Below are 12,729 nucleotides of genomic sequence, written 5' to 3' on the forward strand. Positions count from 1 at the left end.
CTCAAGTCAATAAGTAACTATAATGATGAAATCCACATCCCTCAGTTTTGAACAATTTGTGCTTATGTGTGTCTTTTCCTTCTCTTTGAAATTCTTTTATTTTGTAGATGACTCTACTCTTAATCATACTTGCCATTAAGTCTACATGTAGATTTCTAAATAAAAACAGAACCTGTTGATATTTATTAAAGAACACTATGTCAGCAGAGATCCTTGGTAAATACAGGTCGAGCTGAACAAACATAAAGAGGCCACAGGCTTGCTGTGATAACCTCAATCTCCAGATGGTAGACTGGAGTTTAAGGGGAAAAGGAGACAGGGGAGTGGAGGGGTCAGACGTCAGGAATGAGGAAATCCCACCCTGGCCCCAGCAGATAGAGGACAGGAAGCACTTCCATTTGCATACAAATTCAGCCTCAGTAATGCAACATGTGCAGTTCAGGGTGAGTGCGTTAAAAGCGTGGGAGGAGACCTGCAGACCACTGATAGTGCATTGTCAGGTGGCCATTACGTTCCTGATGACATCCACAGGCCGTGACTGCGGGGACAGAGCAGAGGAGATAAAGTGGAGCCATTTATGTCAAGTCCAGGAGTCCCATTCATCAAGAGAGGATGTGAACCAGTGACCAGCTGAATGAACAGTACATTTCATTTAGCTTACTTAAAGGTCCAGTGTGTAACATTTAGGAGAATCTACTGGCAGAAATGGAATATAATATTCATTAGGATGTTTTCATTAGAGTTTACTCACCTGAAAATAAGAATTGTTTTGTTTTTGTTTACCCAAAACAAATTATTTAATTTTTTTGGGGCTCCTCTTCCACGGAGTCTGCCATGTTGAACCGCCATGTTTCTATGGTAGCCCAGAACAGCTCTAACACTGGCTCTAGATAGGGTATTTTGTATATTCCCCTACCACCATAGTGGCTACATGCTTTGAAGGCTGGGCTGTATGCAGTTGGTTGCAATCAACAACTTTCACTGCTACGTGCCACTAAATCCTTCACACTGGCCCTTTAAGTAAGCAACCTGGGCCTGAGAGCAAATTGTGTTAACTTCTGTTCGATTTTAGAGACAATCTTTTTGATTTCCTTACTTTTGAGTGGAAACTTCTGCAGTTGATAAAATAAGCTTGTATAAATAAATGGATAATCCCTCAAAACCCTTTGCGTATTATGCTGACAGCAATGTACACACCACGATTAGATAAATCACATAAATAAATGGCTTGGAGTAAAGGACTTTAAACACCTCCAACAATCACACATCACAACTCAAATCCTGTTTGTGTAATGAATGGATGCCAAACATTCCTGGCCCCTCGTTGCATATTTTAAAGCTCTTCTTCTAAACGAGTCAAATCCACAGTGTCTGACTAAGGCATTTTAATCTATGTGATACTGCAAATCTGTATTTGAAATCCACCATGTCTGGCTCCTTCAAATTTGCTGAATCAGCACTGTAAGAGCGGCCACGAGAGCCTGTTGATTTATGACGCAGTCACCTCGCAGAGTGATCACCACAGGTGACGACAATTTTCTCTCTGATCTCCAACAACGCTGACAATTTTATGGCCTGTGTAATTAAAGACTTAAACACACAGGAGCACCAAAGTTGACTCAAGCATGAAAGGAAGGGAAGCTGTTAAGAGTCTATAATGTTTTAGTCTGACTGAGAAGGCATTTAAATTGGCTTTGGAGATTCCAGATAAGGCGGTGGCATTAAAAATATGCAATTTCAAGCTGCTGCACATTAGTGGAAACCCACTAATTTGTTAAATGTGAAGTTTCAGATGAGGAAAGGAGACGTAAGAGATGTTACAAAAGAAGATTAGTGAGTGGTATAGGGTTGGGAACAGTGGGATGATTTCACCTTTTGTGTATACTGCAGTGGGAACTGGGAGGAAATGTGTGTTCGTGGAATGGAAAGATAAAGAAATCCATTTCTGAGTGAGAATAATCTTGATAACACAGTTGTTATCTACCCCAACCTCTCTGTCAAGTGACAACAGCTGCCTGAAAGTAATGAAGCGTGAAAAGCTTCCCTCTCAAGAAACAAGAGTCTGCACATTTTTACACCATCCACTGCTGTATCTGATTTCTTGTCATGATCGGTTCATATGAAAGCATACATATATCCTTGATGGTACATGAGACAACCGAGCATGATGAGATGGATGAAGACGGGAGGAGGCACTTTCTCTGTTTGTTTTGTTTTTGATTGAAAGTACAACTTTCTCTGTCATCAATGATTCCTTGATCAAACACTTTTTTTATCCAAGTAAAATAGCAGGTCTTAGCACCGACACTGCTGGAGGTAAAGACATGAGGTGGAGAGCTGGACATGACGCAAAAAGTTAAGTGCATTTTATTTATATAGCCCAATGTTATAAATCACAAATTTGCCCCAAGGGGCTTTACAATTTGTACAGCATAAAGAGTAGAAGTAGTAGAACAGCTCCCCCTACAGATGAAAACAGCCAATTCTAACCTAATGAAAACACAACAATTCTTAAATTCACAAATGAAAACATACCTATTCATATTATATTCAATTTCTGCCCACTGGACCATTAAGAGCAAAATCTTGTTCCAGTGAGGATAAACTCATACTTTGCAGTGTTCCGAGTAACCTCACCAAAAAGGCTCAGGCTCTGAGGGAATACATGAGATGTTGTAAGATTGCATGTCTGGATGTTCTGCATCTTCAGAAATAGAAACAAGAAATTTAGTTTGGTGACGAATGGCTAACTGTTTTGTGCAGGCAACTACAATTATTGTTCAAATTTGTGGAAAAGTTGCAGTGATTCACAGGGATTGGTTGAATTTGGTTGAATTGATTAGTTCTGAAGGTATTTGGGTATTAACCGAACTGAAGGAAAAGCTAAGGCATCACCAAAGTTATCGCAACTCATTCTGAGCGTGGCATGGTTGTCTACACCAAATCGAATTACAAATTTGTTGTCGAGACATTTAACTAAAATCCAAAAAAAGTCAACCTTATGATGGCACTAGAGGAAAAGGTCAGGGAATCGCTAAAGTTAGTAGAATTCATCCTCTGGGGAACAGGAATATCAGTTCAAAAATTCATGTCAATCCATATGATAGTGGATATTTCAGACTAGACCTAACTGACATCATTGCCATCCATAGAGCATCCATTTTTTTCTCTTATCCTCTTTAGGTCTCTCCTCTCCTAAATTGGCAACCACAGATCAGGCAATGAGACAGACAGCATAAACCAAGACCTCACTCGTCTGTGACCTCTGCAAGATCCACAGTTCAAAGACAGCTGATGGTAAAAAATGAGCCTAATCTAATATATGAAAAAGCCTGAGGGTAATATGAGGGATATTGTTGCAGGCTGTTATACTCATGACATTTCAACAGTATCATGGAAAGATGAGGAGGTTTTAGCAGCTAGAAGGGAGGAAGGGCGTCACTTCCTCAGGCATTTCTCTTACAAAGACATACAAATCAAAACATGTTCAGCTGTTTATGTCACTATGACTGAAAGAATGTAAACTGACTCTTCCCCCCACCCATTCATCAGCGTATCCCAGGATGCTTGTGTGGCGTACATTATAATCACTAGTTGTACATTGTTTTTTCCCCACTTTTTTTGCTGGAATTTCTTTTTCAGGCATAGTCATATAAAGCCTATTACATTTTGCTCAGACTGAATGGCACCCAAAACTTGATCTCAAACAATCTCTTTATTTGGAATGTGACAGGTGTATAACTACAGTTTTGGTGTTTTAATGGCTTTACTTCAGTTTGTAATGTCATAACTGGTAGTTACAGCTGCAACAATATGCAAATGACAGGATATGGCATTCAAAATGATTTTCCGCTACAGTCAAAAGTGATGTGTCACAGCTCATTCTACAATGCTGAAGCACAAAACACGATATAATGGTCACACTCAAACTTGTGCATGTCATTGCGTAAGACAGAGAGAGAGAAAATGAGGCTGGCTCGGGATGTTTGTGGTTGCAGGGGGAAATATGAAAACTAATTACACAAGACGATCCAAGTGGATGCCCTCATTAGCCATGAATGAACAAGGAATGTTCTCAATATTTTTTACGTAACAGAAAGCAACATCAAAGTGCACACGCAGAAACTGCATCAAAGCATTCCTGTTCTGACCCGGCTGAATATCAACGAGACGATGCTCCAATTTTCAAGAATTTAATTTTATATATATATATATTCATATGATCAGGGACTGTGGTGGCTTTAGGGCTGTATGAGAATGGGGAGGGAATTTGAACTTCTTGTGCAGAGAGTTCATCCTCTCTCATTAAAGGTACAATCCGTGATCATATTATAAACAGAGGGGATGCCCCAGCACTGGTTTGGATCCTGCTATGACTCTCAGACTGATTAATGGGTCATATAACAATTGTTGAGGTTGATGTTGTTCAGGGTTTGTTTACATCAGTAATGCCTGCAAACATTAGGGGTGTATGAAAATATAGAAAAACATCGTATGGCGATATTTTGTTCTGTGATATAATATAATTTCTCAAAAACATAATATGGATTTTTGTTTTTAAACTTCAAACCGCTAGATAGCAGTATTTTTAACATAAAATTAGGGGTTTTTACTCAGCTTTTATGCATATGGTAAGATTAGATAAGATCTTCTCATCATTTTTTAAAACAGATTTAGACAAAAATCTACAAAATATATTTTATTTATCATTATTATATATATTATTATATATTTTTATTTTTAATATATATATATTTTTCTTGATCAAATCCATCACTGAGGTAGGGTATAAACTACGCAAAGTGCATATTTCCTTTTCTTTGTAAAAGTGAAACAGAAGTCTTTGAGCCTTGATACCGCGATTGATATCATGATTCATTTTTCATCTTGGCGATTTGAATGTTGAATGTAATATATCGCCTTCTTTACAGCATCAAAATATATTGAACTGTACCCTCTGTATTTGGGATAAGTATTGTATCGTCAGATTCAGTTCCTCAAATTTCAATTTTGATCAGTTACCAAAAAACAACAACATTTTTCAGCATTAAGTCAAATTTTGGAATTATTTAAGTATGAGCACCTAACATCTATTGAAAAAATGACAGATTGGGCCTTTAATTTGAAGGATGACTCTTCATTTAGACAAGGGGAACCCCATGTGTCTAGATCTCACCTTTCTTTGAGTGACAGCAAGTCCAGGGCTTCTGCAGGTTTTAACAGGTTGATTAAGTCCTTTTTAAGACCTTTTTAAGACCATTATGAAAACAATTTAACAGTGATTATGTCCATTGTGGCACAGAAAAGTATAAAGGATATGAAGAAGTAGTAGTATCAGTGTTGGTTCTTTGTCAGTTTCATTCAGCAGTTGTTACAGCACGATCGTTACGAATATTTCTCAAAAACCGAGAACTGAAAAGCGCAACTTTATACAAGTAACATTAACTGCATTAATTCAAACCATTTTTAAGACCTATCAAAATCATATAAGACATTTAAGACCTACAATTCAGATTATTGGATTTATATTTTAAAAATATATTGTTCCAAACACTTATTGATCCTCATCAACACACTCCTCTTCTTTAGACAAGGTCAGACAGGTTTCTGAGGCAGTTATGCCTGATCCTTCCATCTGCCCCTTGTTACCCCATCAGCTTGCCATGCCGGCCTAACCTCTGTTCAGTCCTGCAGCATTGTGAACGTAAACCAGCATAAACTGGTGAGGACAACAGGAGTAGTTTGGATTATTTTAGACATGGTTTGTGTTGATATCTACCACCAAAATGTGTTTTCTGGTTATTTCCATTAATGTGTCACATTTCAAAACAGTTGCAACTGGACTCTTTTTCTTTACTGTACAAATTAAGTGTTGTTTAAATAGCTAAATCTAACAGGTTCCTCCCTGTTTTCTCTGTCCAGGATCTACAAAGTAAGCAGTACCTTCCCTTTATACACCCTTCACTTCTGACTGCTGAGGGTTAATATGCCGTTAAAAATAATATTGGAAACTGTTGACACTCCCTTTTCTTCATTTCCCTTTTCTTAGGAAGATTGCCTAATCTAAACTGATGTAAAGTGGATGCTATTTCTTATTGCCTGTTCACCTCAGGTCCACTTCAAGAATAAAAATGTGACCATATATTTCAGATAATCATGTCCCAGCCTCACTTTGTTTTACTCAAGGATTCAAGGTTATTTTATTGTCATTTAATTTAGAATTAAATTTACATATGCTACTTTTTAAAAAAAAACAACCCTAGTGCTAATCTCAGATGGCTAATCTGAGGCACTACTATTCAAGTACTGTGTGTGTATAAGTATACAGTTTTAAAGTTTTATAATACATATACTATAAAATATAAAAGAGAGAAATGATTTACTGCATATTATATCTAAACACCAACAGCTAATAGGGACCAATAAGCTCAATAAAGCAGTCCATTCTGTAGAGAATAGTGAAATTCTTTGCAGGAAATTAAACTGACTTCATCAAACACAACTTGTTGCTTTTATCTTAGAGGAGCTCCACTCCAACATGTGTCACATGTGTGTTTAATTGCAGCTTTACAGTGTGCCTGTTCACTTAGAGGCCCATAACTACTGTCGGAAGAGGAAGAGGAAGAGGGCTGCGAGGCTTCAGGCAAAAGCTGATGTCTGCAGAAACTAGGTACACGTTCACTTTTATCATCTTGGATAAAAAAAACTATACCTGCTTCCAAATCCTTCACTTATTTGTAGTCACTGTTCGTCACTATGTTAACAAAACAAAGTCAGGCACTATTAAGGCCATGTGCAATGCCTTTTTATTATTTATTACACTGTGAGTCCACCATAAGGTATATAAATACTAGCAATATACTTAAACTTAATAGTGCACTTTATTATGAATCGTGAATGATGAGACAAGGCCTAATGTAGAAAGTACTGAAATGCTTCTATAATGCTAATGCTATATTGACCATTTCTGTTTAAGGGTCAGTTAGTGATATTAAACTTTGACATAGCTCAGAATTTAGGCACACAAGGCATCTACTACTGCTAGACCAATTGAAGAAAATATAGTTTTTATTGTGTAATTTAGGTGAACTGAATTGAACAGGAAGGTTTCCTGTGTTATGATCACAATTCATAGATTTCTAACTTTACTCTGTAACAAATATTTGTCTTCATGTAATTCCATGAGGTTTCTTTACATCTTTATACTATGTATTCAAACACAGTCAATTAATAAGACCACGTTGACCAAAATTTGATTTAAAAAAGAATTAAATCTGACACGGAGGAGGTTTGAACCTGTTAAACTCCATCAAGTGAAACAAATGTCATAACATCTAAAGAGTTGCACCTCTAAACCCCTGTGAAACAGAAACAATCCTAGTGTTCAGTTTCAATTTCATGTACATTTTCACATTTCAAATGCCGGTTGTCAAAAACATGCCACAACAGACCTCTCCCCTTCAGCAGCAATGTGTTGCTGCAGGTCCAAGTTGTCAACCAGGACAAAGTCTCCTGCACCCACTCCCAACCTTCTCCAGGCCCTCAGATTCATCTCCTGAACCTTCCACCCTAAAGCTGAGCCCTGATGTCCAGGAGGATGCTGTCTTACAGAGCGAGGCACCTCTGAAGATCCATGGTTACTCTGTCGAGGAGTACCAGTGGATTTACCAGTGTGGTGGATGAAATATATGTTTGTAAATGAGTCAATTGGAATTTGAAAATGAAGCTAGCATTTAAATCACATTTATCTTTATAATTTGTTTTTGTGACTTCCTCTCCTCATAGATATAAAAGTGCCAAGGCGAAGGCCTCGGGAGAGACTGGTTCGTCCAAAGCTGGCCATGGTAGAAAAGTCTGAGAGAATCCTTGAGCTTAGAAGAGTCTATAGGGAAATAAGTCTATCCACCACTTATAGATGTTCACACTTCAGGTGAACAAGACCCTTGATAACCATTTAGGAAAAAAGCGAAACATGGAAACTAAATGTATAATTGTAAACAATAGCAGTCTAATATTTGCAATAATACTCACCACGTTAATGCTGCAAAGTAGCCTCCATTTTAAAGCAGCCATTTAAAGCTCACAATCTGACTGCAGCTTTTGACCACAAAATGCAGCATCATCCTACACCTACAGCCTCTAACCAACAGTAACATCCAGCCTTCAGGGAATCCTCTATAGCAGTGGTTCCCAACCTTTTTTCCTTGAAGCCCCCTTTGCCTGTGTCCAAGACAAGTCAGGCCCCCCCAACCCCAACCCCTACCCGCATACACGCACAAAATAGGTAATAAATAGCTTAATGAATTTAAATGTGGACCAAAAACCTGTTTCAATTTGGATTATACAGAGTTTTGATTATCCAATTGGGTGCGTTATTGGGATTTTATAAATTTAATTTTTGTAAATAATTTTCACACAACCTCAGCAGACAAAGTTGTCCGCACAGCCTGCGATCTCTGCCCCCCCCCCCGGGGGAGCGCGGACCCCAGGTTGGGAACCACTGCTCCAACAGCCTTTCATGCCAGCTTCAGGATTCAAAAAGATAACTCAAAGACTGTTGTCTGCCTTCAGCTTCCATCAACCAGCTGCAATCTTGTACAGCCTCTGACAGCCAGCTGCATCAGCCTCTATATGTCCCTAAAGACATCAGCACTGAACATCAGCCGAAACCTGCAGCTATCACTAGTCAGCTGTGGCCCAGGCCTACATCTGCAGCGTTCGTCAGCTAGTAAAAGCCACATGCAGATTCCTTCCATCTATCCTGCTCCTTCCTGCCACAGCCTCAGCCATCATCTACAGGCTCCGACAGCCAGTAGACTTTGGCAGCCAGCATCAGCTTCCACCTGCAGCTGCAGCCTAATCCTTTGGCTGAAAACATGCAGTCTCAGGCCCAGTCTCCACGTAGGGATTCATAAAGCCAGGTCCAAGACCCCTGCAACTTCCAAACAGTCAGCTGTAACCCCTACCCCCTACTCCTACTAACTGCACCTTTCCAGCAGCTAGCTGCAATTGGGCCTCAGCTTCCACCTGCAGCTACTGCTGTGTTCAAAACAAAGAAAAAAGGGAAGTGGAATTCATTTAATATGCAGTAATGTTTTCTCCTCCATTCAGTGTAGCCCCCACCTAAAGCTTCTGACAGCCAGCTAAAACCTTAGCTTAGGCACCCAGACTCAGTTTAAAATGCAGCTGTCGCCATTTAGCTGCAGCCCCCAGCGCACAGCAGCTGGTACACGTCCATCTCTCTGCCAGCCAGCAACAGCCACAGCCTCCTCAAGCAGATTCAAAGGCCATCTGGGGTCCCAGCCTCTGTCTCTTGCTTCCAGCCTTCAGCTTTCAGCCTCCACCACCAAACATCCACACACAGCTAGCTTCCACTGCAGCTTCTGCCCATAATCTGACAATCAATGACAGGTTTGTTTATAGCACCGCAAATGGAAGTAAGATATATTAATACAATAATATAATATATAGTATAGTATAAATATAGTATACACATTTTTTTTTTTCTTATTTTCTGTATTCTGTAAGTACAATGCACATATTTTAACAAACTTCTTATTATTATTTCTATTTTCTTATCATTCTCAGGAGCAACTGTAACGCAATGAATTTCCCCCCGGAAACAATAAAGTTTTTCTGATTCTGCTTATAATACAGCTCTTTTACTTGTTTTATTCGTTCTCATTTAACAACATGGTGAGATTTTCTTCTGAATGTCTAACCTCACTTCTCTCAGTAGCATCATCCAGCCACAGCGAGTCTCTGCTCCAGTTCCTGCCTAAGATTAGCCATCTGCTGCTTTAATCATTCAACCAGCAGCAGTCCCAGCATCCCACTCCAAATCTTCACTTTCCTAAATGTATCTTCTCTGTGCAGCACTTTGGTCAACACATGTTACTGTAAATGCGTTCTGTAAGTAAAATGACTTGAGCTGAATTGACTCGAGTCCTGGATTCAATTTGACTCTCTCATTCTCTCAGTTGTTTAAGCTATTTAATAGGTGACTCCAGGAAAGATTACGGTGGACAAAAACAAATATTTTGCTCAATAATATGCTCTTTAGCAAAGAATAACGTGTTCAGCAAACAGGATTTCCTGTTGGAAATTGTTAAATGATAAGTAATAACAGGCCCTGGATGTGTTTGTCAGGCTTCAGGCAAAAGCTGATGTCTGCAGAAACTAGGTACACGTTCACTTTTATCATCTTGGATAAAAAAAACTATACCTGCTTCCAAATCCTTCACTTATTTGTAGTCACTGTTCGTCACTATGTTAACAAAACAAAGTCAGGCACTATTAAGGCCATGTGCAATGCCTTTTTATTATTTATTACACTGTGAGTCCACCATAAGGTATATAAATACTAGCAATATACTTAAACTTAATAGTGCACTTTATTATGAATCGTGAATGATGAGACAAGGCCTAATGTAGAAAGTACTGAAATGCTTCTATAATGCTAATGCTATATTGACCATTTCTGTTTAAGGGTCAGTTAGTGATATTAAACTTTGACATAGCTCAGAATTTAGGCACACAAGGCATCTACTACTGCTAGACCAATTGAAGAAAATATAGTTTTTATTGTGTAATTTAGGTGAACTGAATTGAACAGGAAGGTTTCCTGTGTTATGATCACAATTCATAGATTTCTAACTTTACTCTGTAACAAATATTTGTCTTCATGTAATTCCATGAGGTTTCTTTACATCTTTATACTATGTATTCAAACACAGTCAATTAATAAGACCACGTTGACCAAAATTTGATTTAAAAAAGAATTAAATCTGACACGGAGGAGGTTTGAACCTGTTAAACTCCATCAAGTGAAACAAATGTCATAACATCTAAAGAGTTGCACCTCTAAACCCCTGTGAAACAGAAACAATCCTAGTGTTCAGTTTCAATTTCATGTACATTTTCACATTTCAAATGCCGGTTGTCAAAAACATGCCACAACAGACCTCTCCCCTTCAGCAGCAATGTGTTGCTGCAGGTCCAAGTTGTCAACCAGGACAAAGTCTCCTGCACCCACTCCCAACCTTCTCCAGGCCCTCAGATTCATCTCCTGAACCTTCCACCCTAAAGCTGAGCCCTGATGTCCAGGAGGATGCTGTCTTACAGAGCGAGGCACCTCACTCCAAATCTTCACTTTCCTAAATGTATCTTCTCTGTGCAGCACTTTGGTCAACACATGTTACTGTAAATGCGTTCTGTAAGTAAAATGACTTGAGCTGAATTGACTCGAGTCCTGGATTCAATTTGACTCTCTCATTCTCTCAGTTGTTTAAGCTATTTAATAGGTGACTCCAGGAAAGATTACGGTGGACAAAAACAAATATTTTGCTCAATAATATGCTCTTTAGCAAAGAATAACGTGTTCAGCAAACAGGATTTCCTGTTGGAAATTGTTAAATGATAAGTAATAACAGGCCCTGGATGTGTTTGTCAGACATTAACTTCTCACTGAAAGCTGGAAAAGAAACCCTTTGCACTCAGTCCAGTATAATGCAGTGCAGCCATACTTTTAGTATTCTACACAGAGTAAAACATATTGTCAGTGTTAAGAGGAGGATAGTGAAAGGGAAGTGAAGCATGGCCATGGGGCACTCCAACAGGTACAAAGAGTAGAGGAAAATCACAAACACCTCCCAAAAATAAATCCCACAAATTCCTGGGGGAAAGATGGAGGAAGCCATTCACATCTGGCACCAGAGACCAACCGTGAACAAAGAGAGACAGGGGTTAGGATCTATGATTCTATATTTAGATCATGTGTTGCCAACAAAATCATCACCATGACAACTGAGCAAACTCCATAGGCAGAGGAAGGCCGAGGGATGTGGTTAAAAGCTTCAGAAACACAAAGTGTATTGAGTCTTTTGTGTGTCTTTGTATTTTGAAGTTATGGTATTCCTTTTTTTTCATAGATAGATAGATAGATAGATAGATAGATAGATAGATAGATAGATAGATAGATAGATAGATAGATAGATAGATAGATAGATAGATAGATAGATAGATAGATAGATAGATAGATAGATAGATAGATAGATAGATAGATAGATACTTTATTTGTCCTGAGGGAAATTCAAGTATCCAGTAGCATACGAAACATACATTAAACCTACATTCAAATAAAATTAAAAATAACATTAACTTATAACACAGTAGCCACAGTAAACAGTGCAAAAAAAACAGTGCAGATAGAGCGCAAAAGGAAGTAAACAGTGCAAATAGAGATAGAAATGGCTATATACGCAGTAGCCTGGGTTCGAATCCGACCTGTGGCCCTTTGCTGCATGTCATACCCCCTCTCTGTCTGCCCCCCTTTCCTGTCTATCTCCAGCTGTCTCTCTATCAAATATAAAGGCCAAAAAAAATAAAATAAAAAAAGGTCTGATGGTGAGAGTTTTTGAGTCTGTTGGTGGAGATGGATTGGGACAGCAGTCAGCCACTGAACACACTCCTCTGCCTGGTGAAGGTGTTGTGCAGAGGGTGGTGGGCGTTCTCCAGTATGGACAGCAGTTTGTCCAGGGTCCTTCTTTCTGCCACTGTCACCAGGGAGTCCAGCTCTGTGCCTACCACTGAGCCAGCTCTCCTCACCAGTCTGTCCAGTCAGTTTCTTTTACTTAAGGAAAATATGTCAATACACCACTGTTTACATGCTGCAGTATGCAAACAAACACATACTGTAAGTAGGACATCAGCGTGCATGCACGTACTCAT

This window comes from Dicentrarchus labrax, unplaced genomic scaffold (genome assembly GCF_905237075.1).
Source record: "Dicentrarchus labrax unplaced genomic scaffold, dlabrax2021, whole genome shotgun sequence".
NCBI lineage: Eukaryota > Metazoa > Chordata > Actinopteri > Moronidae > Dicentrarchus > Dicentrarchus labrax.